Here is an 18,482-nt window from a genome sequence, read left to right as displayed (position 1 = left end):
GCCCTGGGTACTACCACAGGAATAAGCCTGGGCTAGGCCAGCCCACTGGAGAATGGGAGACCATATGAAGCAGAGATAAGCCAGCCTAGCTGAGGCCATCCTAGACCAGCCTGGCCTTGGGTTACCTTGCAACTGACTGCAGACACATGAACCCAGAAGACATAAGTCCCACCTGGTCCAGATACGAGAAACAGCCAGTCAAAACACAGTCTCATGAGCTAAACAAATTGCTATTGTTATAAGCTACTAAGTTTTGGAACTGTTTGTTACCCAGCAAAAGCTAACTAATACAATGGCAACCTGGGTTTGTCCAAGGATGGTGGTGAGAGTTACAGTAACTGTGCACAGACTCTCCTAAGGATGAAGAAGTGAGACAGCAACCAGCCCACATACTGTCCTTGTCAATTAAGCCAAAGACCCCAGTTCTGCCTCTTCCCTTTTCCTCTCACTCCAAAGACTAGTCACATGGTATGCAAAATGAGAAAGGACCATGGATGGTTCAAATACCGGATAAAAATAAGCCAGACAGGCCAACAGACCCCTCGTTCCAGTCTTCAAGGGTTTTAACATACCAGCTCTTAATCCCTGAGATAAACCTTACTCTACCAGGAAGTGACTATTGTGTATCTCAGAATTAGAACCTTTCAAGGAAATGTTCAATGATACCCAGGCGTGGTGGCTCACGCCTGTAATCCTAGCACTTTGGGAGGCTGAGGAGGGTGCATCACTTGAGGTTAGGAGTTTGAGACCACCCTGGCCAACATGGCAAAACCTCGTCTCTACTAAAAATTCAAAAACTAGCCGGGCATGGTGGCGGGCACCTGTAATCCCAGCTATTTGGGAGGCTGAGGCAGGAGAATCACTTGAACTCGGGAGGCAGAGGTTGCAGTGAGCCAAGATCACACGACTGCACTCCAGCCTGGGCAATAGAGACTCTGTCAACAAAAAAAAAGAAGAAGGAGAAGGAGAAGGAGAAGGAGGAGAAGGAGAAGGAGAAGGAGAAGGAGGAGAAGAAGAAGAAGGAGGAGGGGGGGAGGGGGGGAGGGGGAGGGGAAGGAGGGGGAGGGGGAGGAGGGAGGGGGAGGAGGGGGAGGAAAAGACGACGACAACGACAAAGTGCTAGGAAAGAATCTCATGTATTCAAAGGGAATGAAACCAGTTCTTTTAGAAATAGTGACATGGCTCTTGAAGAGAACACGTGTGTGGTTAGTGATTAAGGACTCCAAATTTCTTGAAAAGGATGAGAACCTTCCTGTTCTCTCGCCAAGTCCTTACTCCTCTGCCCCGGCAAAGCTTTTCATTTCCACCTAATGAGCTCTGTCTCAAAAAACCAAGGGTAGCTTCTGATCTCTCCAGGAAAGAGGAGCATCTTTTTTATTGGCTTCTTCATGCTCTGCTGTATTTATATAGCCCAAGTCAATAGCCTCAAGGTGCATTTCTCTGTTGTAACTAGGAGACAAGCCTTTCTCAGGAATAGCCTTTTGTAAGGTATTCATTGAAGAAAAATCTAGTGAACTGGCACAGTGCTAGGTCCTGAAAATAAAACAGTGAAAGGACATAGAACCTGCCCGCTGGAAGAGGAAGGGCATGAAGAGGGATGACAAAGAAGAGGAAGGGGAGAAGATCCTTATAACTACCACAGATTTTTGCTTCTTCAGTTTGTGTATTTCATTTTGGTTTAAGCTTTTGTGTATTGAGACCCTGGCACGGTGCTAGGCTCAGGGAAGAAAAGTGTGTTAAGAAAATAAACAGGATCTGCTTTCAGAAAAAGAATAGTAATTATTGTTAATAACATTGCTATGATAACTTCCTTGGTTTTATTTGCTTTTACTTGTTTGTTGTCAAATCTTATAACCTTTGCTATTTTAACCATTTTTTAGTGTACAGTTCAGTGGCATCAAGTTCATCCCCATTATTATGCAATCATCACCACTATCCACCTCAACAACTTTTTCATCTTCCACAACTGAAACTCCATGTCCATTAACAACTATTTTTCTACGTCCCCTTCCCCCGGCCCTTGGCAACCACTGCAGAGATTTTCTGTCTCTATAGATTTGACTGCTGTCAGGCATAATAAAATAGAAACTTCAGCTGAATTAAATTTAAAGGAGTTTAATTGAGCAATGAACAATTCAAGAATTGGGCAGTCCCCAGAATCACAGCAGATTCACAGAGACTCCGACACAGCCACCTGGTGGAAAAAGATTTATAGACACACACAAAAAAAGGGGAAATGATGTACAGAAAATAGAAGTGAGGTACAGGACAACTGGATTGGTTACAGCTCAGTATATGCCTTATTTAAACATAGTTTGAACACTCAGCAGTGTTTGAATGGTTGAAGTGTGGCCACTGGGATTGGCCAAGACTTCATTAGTGTTACAGTTGCATACTACTAAGTTAGGTTTTCAATTTTGTCTGCCTATTAAGCTAGGTTACAGTTCATCACAAGGACTTAAATATATGGAAAATATGGAGTCTTTCTCAGGCCATACTTAGTTTGCTTTAACAGGTATATAAGTGGAATCATACAATATTTGTCCATCTGGATTATTTCACTGAGCATAATGTCTTCAGGGTTCATCCATGCTATAGAATTGGTAAGAATTCCCTCCCACTTTAAGACTGGATAATATTCCTTTGTTGGATATACCCCATTTGTTTACCCATTCATCCTTCAGTGGATACTTGAGTTGCTTTCACATGGTGATTGCTGTGAGTAATGCTACTCCGAACATGGGTGTGCAAATCTCTCTCCAAGTTCCTGCTTTCATTTCTCTCGGGTATACACTCAGAAGTGGAATTGCTGGATCACATGGTAGTTCTATGTTTCATATTTTGAGGAGGTGCCATACCGTCTTCCACAGTGGCTGTGCCATTTTACATTCCCACCAACAGTGCACAAGGGTTCCAATGTCTCCACATCTTCACCAACACTTGTTATGTTGTGTTTTCTTTTTTAAAAATAATAATGGGTGCATGTGTTGGTGTGTGTATCTCCTTTAGGTTATAATTTGCATCTCCCTGATGATTAATAATATTGAGTATATTTCCATGTGCTTATCGGCCACTTGTATCTTCTTTGGAGAAATGTCTGTTCAAGGCCCTTGGTTTTATGTTTCCTGACCAAATTTTGTTTTCACGTTTTGTTCCAGGCACTCTAGCAAGCGCCACAGATGCCTTATTGGATTTAACCTCCCTACAAGAAAATGAGGGGGTTATTGTCTTTATTTTACAGGTAAGGAAACTGAGGCTTTTTTCGTGGCTTGCCCCAGGGGCCACCTCAGAAGGGGCAGAGAGGGATTTGAGGCAGGCCTGGCTGACCCCACTAAGTCACACTGCAGTTCAGGTGGAGAAGACCTGCAGAAGGGAGCGGGAGGGGAAACCCAGTATCCACTTGCCCCCCGTGGGACTTGTCTTTGGGTCCCACATATCCCCTTTGGTGCCTTTTGCTGCAGTTCCCTACCCCTCTTTCTTCCTTCCCTTCCCTTTTCTTTCCTTTCTGGGTCTGGGCTAAGTAAGTATCTCCTTCTTGCCCGCCAGGAGGTGATAAATTCTTAGTACCCCAGTGAGAATCACTCCCTCCCATTTTCAAAGGAATGAACTGGAAGAGAAAGTCCCCAGAACCATCCCCTAGAGGGTCACCCCTGGGTATCTGACTGAGAACCTGAATCTAACCTGGGGCAAGCAGACCCGAGACCCACCCCCATAACCTGATGAATGGCAAATTTTTTTTTTAGCTAGGAAGTGTTACCCAACTATTCACTAGTTCTTCATAAAAATGAATTGTTGGGAACTCACCACAGCGTGGCAAAGTGGCTGTGGCCAGACTGCCTCTCTAGATTCCTCCTCTCTGGGCAGGGCATCTCTGAAAGAAAGCAGCAGCCCCACTCAGGGGCTTACAGATAAAACTCCCATCTCCCTGGGACAGAGTACCTGGGGGAAGGCAGCTGTGGGCATGGGCACAGTTTCAGCGGACGTAAATGTCCCTGCCTGCCTGCTCTGAAGACAGCAGTGGATCTCCCAGCACAGCTCTGCTAAGGTATATAAGTGGAATCCTCCTCAAGGGGGTCCCTGTCCCCCGTGCCTCCTGACTAGGTGACACCTCCCAGCAGGGGTCGACAGACCCTCACACAGGAGAGCTCCGGTTGGCATCAGGTGGGTGCCCCCTCTAGGATGAAGCTACCAGAGGAAGGAGCAGACAACAATCTTTGCTGTTCTGAAGCCTCCGTGGGTTATACCCAGGTAAACAGGGTCTGGAGTGGACCTCCAGCAAATTCCACCAGACCTGCAGAAGAAGGGCCTGACTGTGAGAAGAAAAAATAACAAACAGAAAGCAATAACACCAACATCAACAAAAAGTACCCCCACACAAAAACCCCATCCAAAGGTCATCATCAAAGATCACAGGTATATAAATCCATGAAGATGGGGAAAAACCAGCCCAAAAATGCTGAAAATTTCAAAAACCAGGAAGCCTCTTCCCCTCCAAATGATCACAACTCCTCTCCAGCAAGGGCACATAACTGGAAGAAGAATGAGTTTGACGAATTGACAGAAGTAGGTTTCAGAAGGTGGGTAATAACAAACTCCTCTGAGCTAAAGGAGCAGTTCTAACCCAATGGAAGGAAGCTAAGAACCTTGATAAAAGGTTACAAGTCCTGCTAACTAGAATAACCGGTTTAGCGAAGAACATAAATGACCTGACAGAGCCGAAAAACACAGCACAAGAACGTTGTGAAGCATACACAAGTATCAATAGCCAAATCGATCAAGCGGAAGAAAGGATATCAGAGATTGAAGATCAACTTAATGAAATAAGGTGTAAAAACAAGATTAGAGAAAAAAGAATGAAAAGAAACTAACAAAGCCTCCAAGAAATATGGGACTACGTGAAAAGACCAAACCTATGATTGATTGGTGTACTTGAAAGTGACAGGGAAAATGGAACCAAGTTGGAAAACACTCTTCAGGATATTATCCAGGAGAACCTTTCCAACCTAGCAAGACAGGCCAACATTTAAATTCAGGAAATACAGAGAACATGACTAAGATACTCCTCGAGAAGAGCAACCCCAAGACACATAATTGTCAGATTCTCCAAGGTTGAAATGAAGGAAAAAAATGTTAAGGGCAGCCAGAGAGAAAGGTCAGGTTACCTACAAAGGGAAGCCCATCAGACTAACAGTGGATCTCTCTGCAGAAACCCTACAAGCCAGAAGAGAGTGGGGCCAATATTCAACATTCTTAAATAAAAGAATTTTCAACACAGAATTTCATATCCAGTCAAACTAAGGTTCATAAGAGAAGGAGAAATAAAATCCTCTATAGCAACGCAAATTTTGAGGGATTTTGTCACCACCAGGCCTGCCTTATAAGAGCTCATGAAGGAAGCACTAAATACGGAAAGGAAAAATCAGTACCAGCAACTGCAAAAACACACCAAAATATAAAGACCAATGACATTACGAAGAAGTTACATCAACTAATGTGCAAAATAACCAGCTAGCATCATGATGACAGGATCAAATTCACACATAACAATATTAACCTTAAATGTAAATAGGCTAAATGCCCCAATTAAAAGACACAGACTGGCAAACTGAATCAAGAGTCAAGCCCCATTGGTGTACTGTATTAAGGAGACCCAACTCACATGCAAAGACATATATAGGCTAAAAATAAAGGGATGGAGGAATATTTACCAAGCAAATAGGAAGAAAAAAAAAAAGCAGGGGTTGCAATCCTATTCTCTGATAAAACACACTTTAAACCAACAAAGATCAAAAGAGACAAAGAAGTGTATTACATAACAGTAAAGGCATAAATGCAACAAGAAGAGCTAACTATCCTAAATATGCTCCCAATGCAGGAGCACATAGATTCATAAAACAAGTTCTTAGAGACCTACAAAGAGACTTAGACTCCTATGCAATAATAGTGGGAGACTTCAACATCCCACTGTCAATGTTAGACAGATCAATGAGACAGAAAATAAACAAGGACATTCAAGACTTGAACTCAGCTCTGGACCAAACAGACCTAATAGACATCTACAGAACTCTCCACCCCAAATCAACAGAATATACATTATTCTCAGCACCACATAGCACTTATTCTAAAATTGACCATATAATTGGAAATAAAATACTCCTCAGCAAATGTAAAAGAACAGATATCATAACAAACAGTCTCTCAGACCACAGTGCAAACAAATTAGAACGCTGGATTAAGAAAGTCACTCAAAACTGCGCAACTACATGAAAAATGAGCAACCTGCTCCTGAATGACTACTGGGTAAATAATGCAATTAAGGCAGAAATAAAGAAGTTCTTTGAAACCAATGAGAACAAAGAGACAACATACCAGAATTTCTGGGACACAGCTAAAGCAGTGTTAAGAGAGAAATTTATGCACTAAATGCTCACATCAGAAAGTAGGAAAGATCTAAAAGCGGCACCCTAACATCACAATTAAAAGAACTAGAGAAGCAAGAGCAAACAAATTCAAAAGCTAGCAGAAGACAAGAAAGAACTAATATCAGAGCAAAACTGAAGGAGATAGAGACATGAAAACCCTTTCAAAAAATCAATGAATCCAGGAGCTGGTTGTTTGAAAAGATTAACAAAATAGATCACTAGCCAGACTAATAAACAAGAAAAGAGAGAAGAATCAAATAGAGACAATAGAAAATGATAAAGGGTATATCACCACTGATCCCACAGAAATAAAAACTACCATCAGAGAATAGTATAAACACCTCTATGTGAATAAACTAGAAAATCTAGAAGAAATGGATAAATTCCTAGACACATATGCCCTCCCAAGACTAAACCAGGAAGAAGTCAAATCCCTGAATAGACTGATCATAAGTTCTGAAGTTGAGGCAGTAATTAATATCCTACAAACCAAAAAAAGCCCAGGACCAGACAGATTCACAGCTGAATTCTACGAGAGTTACAAAGAGGGGCTGTTACCGTTCCTTTTGAAACTATTTCAAGCAATAGAAAAACAGGAACTCCTCCCTAACTCATTTTATGAGGCCGGCATCATCCTGATACCAAAATCTGGCAGAGACACAACAAAAAAAAGAGAATTTCAGGCCAATATCCCTGATGAACACCAATGCGAAAATCCTCAATAAAATACTGGTAAACCGAATCCAGTAGCACATCAAAAAGCTTATCCACCATGATCAAGTTGGCTTCATCCCTGGGATGCAAGCCTGGTTCAACATATGCAAATCAATAAATGTAATCCATCACATAAACAGAACCAATGACAAAAACCACAGGATTATCTCAATAGATCCAGAAAAGGCCTTCAATAAAATTCAACACCCCTTCATGCTAAAAACTCTCAATAAACTAGGTGTTGATGGAACATATCTCAAAATAATAAGAGATATTTATAACAAAATCATAGCCAATATCACACTGAATTAGCAAAAGCTGGAATTATTCCCTTTGAAAACCGGCACAAGACAAGGATGTCCTCTCTCACCACTCCTATTCAACATAGTATTGGAAGTTCTGGCCAGGGCAATCAAGCAAGAGAAAAAAATAAACCATATTCAAATAGGAAGAAAAGAAGTGAAATTGTCTCTGTTTGCAGATGACATGATTGTATATTTAGAAAACCCTATCATCTCAGCCCCAAAAGATCTTAAGCTGAGAAGCAACTTCAGCAGTCTCAGGATACAAAATCAATGTGGAAAAATCACAAACATTCCTATACATCAATAATAAGACAGAGAGCCAAATCATGAGAACTCCCATTCACAATTGCTACAAAGAGAATAAAATACCTAGGAATATAACTTACAAGGGACATGAATGACCTCTTCAAGAAGAACTATGAACTACTGCTCAAGGAAATAAGAGAGGACACAAACAAAAGGAAAAAAAAATGTTATGCTCATGGATAGGAGGAATTAATATCATGAAAATGGTCATACTAACCAAAGTAATTTATAGATTCAATGCTATTCCCATCAAGCTACCATTTACTTTCTTCACAGAATTAGGAAAAAACTACTTTAAATTTCATACAAAACCATAAAAAAGCCCATATAGCCAAGACAATTCTAGGCAAAAAGAACAAAGCTCAAGGCATCATGCTACCTGACTTCAAACTGTACTACAAAGCTACAGTAACCAAAACAGCATGGCACTGGTACCAAAACAGATATATAGACCAATGAAACAGAATAGAGGGCTCAGAAATAACACCACAGATCTACAACGATCTGATTTTTGACAAACCTGACAAAAACAAGCAATGGGGAAAGGATTTCCTATTTAATAAGTGGTGTTGGGAAAACTGGCTAGCCATATGCAGAAAACAGAAACTGAACCCCTTCCTGACACCTTATGCAAAAAATAACTCAAGATGGATTAAAGACTTAAACGTAAAACCTAAAACCATAAAAACTCTAGAAGAAAACCTAAGCAATATCATTCAGGACATAGGCATGGGCAAACACTTCATGACTGAGACACCAAAAGTAATTGCAACAAAAGCCAAAATTGACAAATGGGATCTAATCAAACTCAAGAGCTTCTACACAGCAAGAGAAACTATCATCAGAGTGAATAGGCAACCTATAGAATGGGAGAACATTTTTGCAATCTATCCATCTGACAAATTTCTAATATCCAGAATCTACAAGGAACTTAAACAAATTTACAAGAAAACAACAACCCCATCAAAAGGTGGAGGAAGGATATGAACAAACACTTCTCAAAAAAAGACATTTATGTGGCCAACAAAAATATGAAAAAAAAGCTCATCATTGCTGGTCATTAGAGAAATGTAAATCAAACCCAAAATGAGATACCATCTCAGCCAGTGAGAATGGTGATCATTAAAAAGTCAGGAAACAACAGATGCTGGAGAGGGTACGGAGAAATAGGAATTCTTTTACCCTGTTGGTGGGAGTGTAAATTAGTTCAATCATTGTGGAGGACAGTGTGGTGATTCCTCAAGGATCTAGAACCAGAAATACTATTTGAACCAGCAATCCCATTACTGGGTATATACCCAAAGGATTATAAATCATTTCACTATAAAGACATATGTACACATACTGCAGCACTGTTCACAATAGCAAAGACTTGGAACCAGCCCAAATGCCCATCAATGATAGACTGGATAAAGAAAATGTGACACATACACACCACAGAATACCATGCAGCCATAAAAAAAAGGATGAGTTTATGTCCTTTGCAGGGACATGAATGAAGCTGGAAACCATCATTCTCAGCAAATTAACACAGGAACAGAAAACCAAACAGCGCATGTCCTGACTCATAAGTGGAAGTTGAACAATGAGAACACATGGACACAGGGAGGGGATCATCACACACCAGGGCCTGTTGGGGAGTTAGGGGAAGGGGAGCGAGAGCATTAGGACAAATACCTAGTGTATGCTGGGCTGAAAACATAGATGACAAGTTGATGGGTGCAGCAAACCACCATGGCACATGTAAACCTATGCAACAAGCCTGCACGTTATGAACGTGTATCCCAGAACTTAAAGTAAAATTAAAAAAAAAAAAAAGAATTGTTGGCGAGTGTCATGGCGGCCGGTGTCGAGTTGGCAGGCGTTGCCCACGGAACTGGGGAAACTCACTAGAGCAGAGGAAGAAGTGACGCAATCTGGACAGTGAGAATTGGTGGGAATGAGCAGAAACCCTGCATGGGTGACTGTGTCACTAGAGGCGGGCACCTGGTCAAGTCTCAGGCCAGGCCTCTGCAGTTCTAAGCAGAACTCGGAGCCGGCGTTGCCGAGGAACCCCGCCTTGTGTTATCGAATCCTGAGTGTTTTGGACTAGTCTCACCAAGGCAGGCGTTCAAGGATATTTGGTCAGATCGTCCGACAGCACTAAACCTTTCTTTTCCGAGTGGGCCAGGTCATTCACTAAAGTCGCCGCGATGTCGTCCTGGCTTGGGAGCCTCGACTCGGCTGGGGCCAGTCTCTGGGTCAAGTCGAGGGCAGCCTGGCTTCCCTCACTAGCCAGATTTCAAACTTTACAAAGGTTATGCTGATGGAGGACTCGGAGGAAGTGGAAGTAGAATTACCTGATTCTAGGACAAAGGAAATTGAAGCCATTCATTCAATCTTGAGATCAAGAGAAGGAAAGGCTTAAGAAACTTTTTACTGATCTGGAAGTGAAATATGAAGCATCCGAGCTTCAAATTAAATCAGAATTCTACAAGTTGCGGAAATCAACTTCAACAAAAAGAGGTAGAAATCAGCCATCTTAGAGCCAGACAGATTGCGCTCTGGGATCAGTTGCTGAAACTGCAGTCATCTACTCAGTCAGTACCTTCGGGAGCTGGCGATGTACCAGCAACCACTGCAGCTTTATTCTTTTATGTGATTAGTTATCATTCTTCAGCTTTCCATGACGATGACGTGGACTTTGTTGATATAATTTTGTTCCAATGAGAAATAAACCGACTCTCAAATGAAGTTTCAAGGCTTGAGTCTGAAGTTGGCTATTGGAGGCATATTGCTCAGACTTTGAAAGCACAAGGAACACATAGCTCTGCCCAAAGTGAAACATGCAAACTACAAAGTATCATTAAGGAACTGAAACAGAACCAAAGTCAGGAAATTGATGACCATCAATATGAAATATCAGTACTGCACAAAGCACACCAACAGAAATAAGTTGACAACATCGAGAAGAATTAAGTGACTATGAAGAACGAATTGAAGAACTCATCTGTTACAACAAGATGGCTCTGGAGTTACAGAAATTGATCACTCTAAAATCTATGAGATGCAAAAAACTATCCGACTTCTACAAACAGAAAAAATGGAGTCTACCAAAAAAATTGAGGAGCTTGAGGATAAAATAAAAGATATAAATAAAAAATTATCTTCTGCAGAAAATGGTAGAGATATTTTGAGGAGAGAATAAGAACAGCTAAAGTGGAAAAGATATAAATAATGGAAGAATGTGAAAACTTGAAATTGGAGTGTAGTAAATTGCAGCCTTATGCTATGAAGCAAAGTGATACTGTGACAGAAAAGAAAAGAATTATTGCACAGTGTGCCTCAGTGGAAGAAGAGTTCAGAGTACAACAAGCACTGTCTGATGCCAAAAATGAAATAATGAGATTGAGTAGTTTAAACTAGGATAACAGTCTTGCTGAAGACAATCTGAAACTTAAAATATATATATCGAAGTTTTAGAAAAAGAGAAGTCATTACTGAGTCAAGAAAAGGAAGAACTTCAGATATCACTTTTAAAATCCAACAATGAATATGAAGTAATAAAAAGTACAGCTACAAGAGGCATAAGTTTGCATTCAGAATTATATGACTTAAGACTTAATTTGGAGGCAAAGGAACAAGAACTCAATTAGAGTATTAGTGAAAAGGAAATACTGATAGCTGAGATAGAAGAATTGGACAGAGACAATCAAGAAACTACAAAGCACATGATTTTGATAAAAAATCAGCTATCAAAACAACAAAATGAAGGAGATAGCACCATCAGTAAACTGAAACAAGATCTAAATAATGAAAAAAAGAGAGTTCATCAACTTGAAGATGATAAAATGGACATTCCTAAAGAGTTGGATGTACAGAAAGAAAAGTTAATTCAAAGTGAAGTGGCCCTAAATGATTTACATTTAACCAACCAGAAACTTGAGGACAAAGTAGAAGTTTTAGTAGATAAGCTAAATAAATCACAAAAAAAAAAAAAAAAAAAAAAAAATTGTAAGCATCCAGAAGGAGAATTTGGAACTTAAGGAGCATATTAGACAAAATGAGGAAGAGCTTTCTAGAGTCAGGAATGAGTTAACTCAGTCTCTAAAGCAAGACTCTAGTAGTAATTTTAAGGACAACTTACTTAAAGAGAAGCCAAAGTCAGAAACTTAAAGGAAAATCTTTCAGAATTAGAACAGCTCAATGAAAATTTAAAGAAAGTTGTTTTTGATGTCAAAATGGAAAACGAAAAGTTAGTTTCAGCATGTGAAGATGTGAGGCATCACTTGGGAAGAATATATTGCTACTAACAATCAGCTTTCTCTGGAAAAAAACACGAGTGTGGAGACTCTAAAAATGGAAAAAGGAGGGAAAGAAGCAGAATTGTGTCGGGCTGTAAAGAGGCTGTTGGAAGAAGCAAACACGTGAGAGAAAACCACTGAACTGTCAAATGCACGTAATTTGAATATCTCTGCCTTACAGCTGAAGCATGAGCATTTAATTAAACTCATTCAAAAGAAAGACATTGAAATAGCAGAACCCAAACAGAATATTGGACAAATGGATACTGATCATAAAGAAACTAAGGACATTTTGTCATCTAGTTTAGAAGAGCAAGCAATTGACACAACTTTTAAATGAGAAATTTTTACTGAAAAACTTAAAGAAGTTCAAAGCTGCAGGAGCAATTGGATAAATATTCTCAGGCCTTAAGAAAACATGAAATTTTAAGGCAGACCATATAGGAAAAGGACAGAAGTCTTGGATCCATGAAAGAAGAAAATAATCGTCTGCAAGAAGAACTGGAACGACTCAGGGAACAGCAGAGTTGAACTACACCTGTGACTGATCCTAAAACTCTTGATAGTATTACTGAACTAGAATCTGAGGTATCTCAATTGATCATAATCAAGGATTATCTTGAAGAGGCAATTAAACATCATCAAAAGATAACTGAAGATCAAAACCAGAGTAAGATGCAACTACTTCAGTCTTTACAGGAGCAGAAGAAGGAAATGAATGAGTTTAGATACCAGCATGAGCAAATGAACACCACACACACCCAGCTCTTTTTAGAGACAGATGAGGAAATTAAGAGTTTGCAAAAAACAATCAAATCAAAATCCAGTTCCATGAAGAAAGACAAGACATTCAAATAGATAACTCTGATATTTTTCAAGAAGCAAAAGTTCAGAGCCTTAAAATAGAACACGGAAGTGAAAAGCATGATTTATCTATAAACTAGATGACAAAATGTCCTTAGTTTCTTTATGATCAGTATTCATTTGTCCAGAAAGCTTTAGATAAGCATGTATCTTTAAGTTAAAGATAGATTATGTACATCATCCAACATTTCTTATCGGAATTCATTTTGTTTTTTAAGTTCTTCAATTTGTTCTTCTTTTAGATCTGACTGTTCTGTAAGTCTTGATGCTGAATTCAATGCAGCATTTGCTTCATCCAAACCTTCCTGTGATGATATCACTTTTCCTTCCGGATTTTCTGCCAAATTAAAACTTAAAGATAAGAATATATCTTTAAGCTTTTCAATAAAAATTTCTCATTTAAAAGTTGTGTCAATTGCTTCCACTCTTCTCAACTAGATGACAAAACATCCTTAGTTTCTTTATGATCAGTATCCATTTGTCCAGAAAGCTTTAGATAAGATCAGTGAAAGGAATAAGAGAGAACTAGAGATTAAACTTCTAAATGAAAAGAATATATCTTCAACTAAACAGATTGATCAGTTGTCCAAAAATGAAGTTGGTAAACTAACTGAGATTATTCAGCAGAAAGATTTGGAGATACAAGCTCTTCATGCTAGAATTTCTTCAGCTTCCTATACTCAAGATGTTATTTATCTTCAACAGCAACTGCAGGCCTATGCTATGGAAAGAGAATAGGTATTAGCTGTTTTGAATGAGAAGACTAGGGAAAACAGCCATCTAAAAACAGAATATCACAAAATGATGGATATAGTTGCTGCCAAAGAAGCAGCTCTCATCAAACTGCAAGATGAAAATAAAAAATTGTCCACTAAATTTGAAAGTAGTGACCAAGATATGTTTAGAGAAACTGCTCAGAATTTATCATGTATCATTTGAGAAAAAGGCATGGAAATAGATACACTAAGTCAGAAATGTCAGACTTTATTGGCAGTTTTACAGACATCCAGCACTGGTAATGAGGCTGGAGGTGTTAATAGTAATCAGTTTGAGGGGCTTCTATAAGAACGTGGTTAAAACAGCAAGTTAAAAAAAAAGGAAGAGTGGAAACAGCAAGTGGTGACCACAGTACAAAATATGCAATACAAGTCAGCCCAGTTTCAGGAAGAGCTTCACCAACTTCAGGCACAGGTTTTGGTTGACAGCAATAATAATTCTAAATTACAAATGAACTATACCGGCCCAATTCAAAGTTACGAGCAGAATGAAACCAAATTCAAAAATCTGCGGCAGGAATTCGCACAAGTTTAGCACGGCACTGGGCAGCTTTCCAATACCAAGGATCTTCTTTTAGGAAAACTTGATATTATTTCACCCCAGCTGTCTTCTGTGTCATTGCTTACTCCCCAGTCAGCAGAATCTCTTAGAGCAAGTAAGTGTGATGTGTTGAGTGTATCTTCTGAATTACTTCAGCAAGAGGTAGAAGAGCAAAGAAAATCACTACAGGAAAAAGATGCAATGATTGGAACTCTCCAGGAAAATAATCACAGATTGTCTGATTCGATTGCTGTCACCTCAGAGCTAGAAAGAAAAGAACACAAACAAACCAATTCAGAAATTAAGCAGAAATAAAGGAGAAACAAGATGTTTTGCAAAAGTTGCTTAAAGAAAAAGACCTCAAAGTCAAAAGTGGTCAATTACTTTCTTCCAATGAACATTTCACTAACAAAGTAAATGAAAATGAACTTTTGAGGCAGGCGGTAACAAACCTGAAGGAGAGAATATTAATTCTAGAGATGGACATTGGCAAACTAAAAGGAGGAAATGAAAAAATAGTAGAAACTTCCAAGGGAAAGGAAACAGAATATCAAGCGTTACAAGAGACTAACATGAAGTTTTCTAGATACTGCGAGAAAAAGAGTTTGAGAGCCGTCAATGAAGGAGAAGGCTCTTGCTTTTGAACAGTTACTGAAAGAAAAAGAACAGAGCAGGACTGGGAGCTAAATCAGCTTTTAAATGCAGTGAAATCAGTGCAGGAGAAGACAGTTGTGTTTCAACAAGAGAGACCAAGTCATGTTGGCCCTGAAACAAAAACAAAGGGAAAACACTGCACTCAGAGAAAGGCTCAACATTTACATGACCAAGAACTTCAATCAAACCAGGAGCTAGAGACATGGCATAATCATCTTTTAAAATCAGAAGATTCTTATACCCATGAAGCTTTGGCCACAGAAGATAGGCTAAACTAAGAAAGAAAGTCACAGTATTGGAGGAAAAGCCAGGTTCATCCTCTAATGCAATGGAAAATGCAAGTCATCAAGCCAATGTGCAGGTAGTCATTGCAAGAACAATTGAATGTAGTCTCCAAGCAAAGGGATGAAACTGCGCTGCTACTACTTTCTGCCTCTCAGGAACAAGTAAAGCAGTATGCTCTGTCACTGGCCAACCTGCAGATGGTACTACAGCATTTCCAACAAGAGGAAAAAGCTATGTATTCTGTTGAACTAGGAAAGCAAAAACACCTTATAGCTGAATGGAAGAAAAAGGCAGAAAATCTGGAAGGAAAAGTGATATCACAGGAAGGTTTGGATGAAGCAAATGCTGCACTGAATTCAGCATCAAGACTTAAAGAACAGTCAGATCCAAAAGAAGATCACATTGAAGGACTTAAAAAACAAAATGAGTTCCGATAAGAAATCCTGGATGATGTACAAAAGAAATTGATGAACTTACCAAACAGCTTAGAAGGAAAAGTGGACAAAGTCCTAATGAGAAACCTCTTCATCAGTCATTTCCACATGCCAAAAAATCAGCGTCATGACATGTTCCAGTTGATGGGAAGCATCCTGGGTATCAGAAGGGAGGAGATGGAGCAGTTGTTTCATGAGGATCGGGGTAGTGTTACCAGGTGGATGACTTGGGTGGCTTGAAGGAGGATCAAAAAGTGTTCCCAACACACCTTTGAGACCAAATCAGCAATCTGTGCTTAATAGTTCTTTTTCAGAACTTTTTGTTAAATTTCTAGAAACAGGATCTCATTCATCTGTTCCACCACCAAAGCTTTCTGTTCATGATATGAAACCTCTAGATTCACCAGGAAGAAGAAAACTAGATACAAATGCACCAGAAAGTTTTAAAGATACAGCAGAATCCAGGTCGGGTAGAAGACGAGATGTAAATCCGTTTTTGGCTCCTCATTCAGCAGGTGTACCTCTTACTAACCCAGCTGGACTTGGACCTGGTGGGCCCCAGCACCTTCTTTTGAAACCCATCTCAGATATTTGGCCCACATTCACAGCTTTGCCAGTGTTACCTGACAACAACGCTGGAGCTGTGTTGAAAGACCTTGTGAAACAATAGATGATTCTCAAGCCAGAGACAGTCTAGCACTTTAAAGAAACCACGAACACTATAGATACGTACTTCATCACCAAGTGGCCTTTTAGAAAATGTCATGTATTTATTTGTAGTTAATGCTTTCTCTGAATTTAATAAAAATATTCCTAATGCTTTTAGAAATTGCAGGTGTCAAGAGGAAGTGTTTGCTATATCATCTGATTTATTCCTTCTGATTTGACCTAATTTAAGCTAGGAACATTTATCTTTTATCTTAAGTTACAAAAATACAGACAGACAAAAATACTAGTAGCTATATGTTAGCTTTCTATTTCCTTCTGTGATTTCCAAGCCCATTTAAGCTAGAGATTGTGGTTTGTCAAGAGAGTTTTTTTTTTTTAATGAAGAATAAAAAAATACTAGTAGTGGCTTCTCTGCATAGTGTGGAAAGTTGATCTGAAGCATAAAGTGATCATCATTAGAGGACTTTGTGGTAATAGGCCAACAAGATGGTCCCTGGAAGGTCATCGGTGCCCTGAGATGAAGTATGTATTTGGTCCTGTGCAATGTCATCATGTGTGTAAATTATTTTGTTGTTGTTGTTGTTTTTTTGTTTTGTTTTGTTTTGTTTTTTTGTTTTGTTTTGTTTTGTTTTGTTTTTTGTTTTGTTTTTTGAGACGGAGTCTCGCTCTGTCGCCCGGACTGGAGTGCAGTGGCCAGATCTCAGCTCACTGCAAGCTCTGCCTCCTGGGTTTACGCCATTCTCCTGCCTCAGCCTCCCGAGTAGCTGGGACTACAGGCGCCAGCCACCTCGCCCGGCTAGTTTTTGTATTTTTAGTAGAGACGGGGTTTCAGCGTATTAGCCAGGATGGTCTCGATCTCCTGACCTCGTGATCCGCCCGTCTCGGCCTCCCAAAGTGCTGGGATTACAGGCTTGAGCCACCGCGCCCGGCCTGTTGTTGTTTTAAATAGAGATGGCGTCTCACTATGTTGCCAGGCTGGTGTCGAATTACTGGGCTCAAGTGATCCTCCAACCTCGGCCTCCCAAAGTGCTGGGATTACAGGCATGAGTCACCGTGCCCAGCACTGGCTGTAGATTCATGTGACTACCACCACAGTCAAGATACAGAACACTTCCATCACAAGCATCCCGTGTCACCCTCTCATAATCGTAGCCACCTCCCGATCCCTTTCCGGAATCCCTGACAATCACTAACTGTTCTCCATCTCAGTCGTTTTGTTATTTCAAGAATGTTATGGCCGGACGCGGTGGCTCAAGCCTGTAATCCCAGCACTTTGGGAGGCCGAGACAGGTGGATCACGAGGTCAGGAGATCGAGACCATCCTGGCTAACACCGTGAAACCCCGTCTCTACTAAAAAATACAAAAAACTAGCCGGGCGAGGTGGTGGGCGCCTGTAGTCCCAGCTACTCAGGAGGCTGAGGAAGGAGAATGGCATAAACCCGGGAGGCGGAGCTTGCAGTGAGCTGAGATCCGGCCACTGCACTCCAGCCTGGGCGATAGAGCGAGACTCCGTCTCAAAAAAAAAAAAAAAAAAAGAATGTTATATAAATGAAAATCAAAATCAGTATGTAACCTCTTGAGACTGGCATTTTTTCACTCAGCGTAACTCCCTTGAGATCCATCCAAGTTTTTGGATGTATCACTAGTTTTTTCCTTTTTATTGTTGGGTATATAGTACAGATATATCACTTAGTTTTAATAGCTACGATATCTATTTAAAGACATCATCTTAAAACATGTTTCTTTACACAAATTCATACAACTTTCATATAAGTGTTAAACCATACAGCTGCATCTACATAAGTATAATTAGCAATATCACTGAACATGCCACTTCCTGATATATGAGGTATAGCAATCCGAGACCTAACTGTTCTCATCACAGTAGCGACTGAGGGCAGTGAAATTCCTTTGACAGCACTAATACCCAGATGTCTGAAACTGAAGAGAGTATTTCCTCAATTTTTTATAAACCCATCATAAAAAATCCTAACTTGAAACCTAACTGTATCTGGATGTTCATATTTTTATTAGTTATTGAAGTTGTACATTTTTAAAAAGACATTTCTTGCAAATTTTGTAAATTTCTATATGCCTCTAAAATAGAAACATTTGTGTAACAAAGAAAGGTGAAAATGAGACAAATTCAAATATGTAAATAGGCCTGGCTCAGGCCAGAACTATATTTGGTTACTTGCAAGTTTTGCTGTGATTAACTGTACTTTCTA

The 18,482-nt window shown here is 39.8% G+C and overlaps 1 pseudogene; it reads left to right on the top strand.

Moving 5' to 3' along the window:
• The first annotated feature begins 9,939 nt into the window (after nucleotides 1-9,939).
• Nucleotides 9,940-16,382, top strand: LOC117089481 (annotated as a pseudogene).
• The last annotated feature ends 2,100 nt before the right edge of the window (nucleotides 16,383-18,482 follow it).

Source organism: Trachypithecus francoisi, unplaced genomic scaffold (assembly GCF_009764315.1).
Source record: "Trachypithecus francoisi isolate TF-2019V2 unplaced genomic scaffold, Tfra_2.0 Lachesis_group11, whole genome shotgun sequence".
Lineage (NCBI taxonomy): Eukaryota > Metazoa > Chordata > Mammalia > Primates > Cercopithecidae > Trachypithecus > Trachypithecus francoisi.
This window is presented reverse-complemented; position numbering and strand designations above follow the sequence as displayed.